The sequence below is a fragment of the Arachis ipaensis genome, chromosome B4, assembly GCF_059453495.1.
Source record: "Arachis ipaensis isolate K30076 ecotype BB chromosome B4, ASM5945349v1, whole genome shotgun sequence".
Lineage (NCBI taxonomy): Eukaryota > Viridiplantae > Streptophyta > Magnoliopsida > Fabales > Fabaceae > Arachis > Arachis ipaensis.
Window position 1 is genome coordinate 127,756,918 of NC_142439.1, and position 1,231 is coordinate 127,758,148.

At 42.3% G+C, this 1,231-nt stretch overlaps 1 non-coding gene across 1 annotated transcript; it reads left to right on the forward strand.

Moving 5' to 3' along the window:
* Positions 1-796: 796 nt before the first annotated feature.
* LOC148569149 (small nucleolar RNA R71) lies at positions 797-904 on the forward strand. Its single transcript, XR_015882600.1, has one exon. It is a non-coding gene; the product is annotated as a small nucleolar RNA R71 (small nucleolar RNA).
* Positions 905-1,231: the final 327 nt, after the last annotated feature.

Consider the following 1,231-nt stretch of genomic DNA (forward strand, 5'->3'; position numbering starts at 1 on the left):
ATCACTGGACGTCCCAGGAGGTCCTCCTCCTTGGGATTCACGTCCTCTCCTCTCCTCAGAGGTTCGGCCATGGCGCTTATGTCAATGGCCTTGCACTCTCCTTTTGGGTTCTCTTCTGTATTGCTTGGGAGAGTACTAGGAGGGATTTCAGTGATCCTTTTACTCAGCTGGCCCACTTGTGCTTCCAGATTTCTAATGGAAGACCTTGTTTCATTCATGAAACTTACAGTGGCCTTAGATAGATCAGAGACTAGATTTGCTAAATTAGAAGCATTTTGTTCAGAGTTCTCTGTCTGTTGCTAAGTGGATGATGGAAAAGGTTTGCTATTGCTAAACCTGTTTCTTCCACCATTATTAAAGCCTTGTTGAGGCTTTTGATCCTTCCATGAGAAATTTGGATGATTTCTCCATGATGAGTTATAGGTGTTTCCATAAGGTTCTCAGGATCATAGGCTTCTTCTTCAGGAGAAGCCTCTTGAGTACTGTTGGATGCAGCTTGCATTCCATGCAGACTCTGAGAAATCATATTGACTTGCTGAGTCAATATTTTGTTCTGAGCCATTATGGCATTCAGAGTATCAACTTCAAGAACTCCCTTCTTCATAGGCGTCCTATTATTCACAGGATTCCTTTCAGAAGTGTACATGAACTGGTTATTAGCAACCATGTCAATGAGTTCTTGAGCTTCTGCAGGCGTTTTCTTTAGGTGAATGGATCCACCTGCAGAGGTATCCAATGACATCTTAGATAACTCAGACAGACCATCATAGAATATATCCAGGATGGTCCATTCTGAAAGCATGTCAGAAGGACACTTTTTGGTCAACTGTTTGTATCTTTCCCAAGCTTCATAGAGAGATTCACCTTCTTTCTGTCTGAAGGTTTGAACATCAGCTCTAAGCTTGCTCAGCTTTTGAGGAGGAAAGTACTTGGCTAAGAAAGCCGTGACCAGCTTATCCCAAGAGTTCAGGCTGTCTTTGGGTTGAGAATCCAACCATAATCTAGCTCTGTCTCTTACAGCAAAAGGGAAAAGCATGAGCCTGTAGACTTCAGGATCTATTCCATTAGTCTTAACAGTATCACATATCTGCAAGAATTCAGTTAAGAACTGAAAAGGATCTTCAGATGGAAGTCCATGAAACTTGCAGTTCTGCTGCATTAGAGAAACTAATTGAGGTTTCAGCTCAAAGTTGTTTGCTCCAATGGCAGGAATGGAGATGCTTCTTCCATG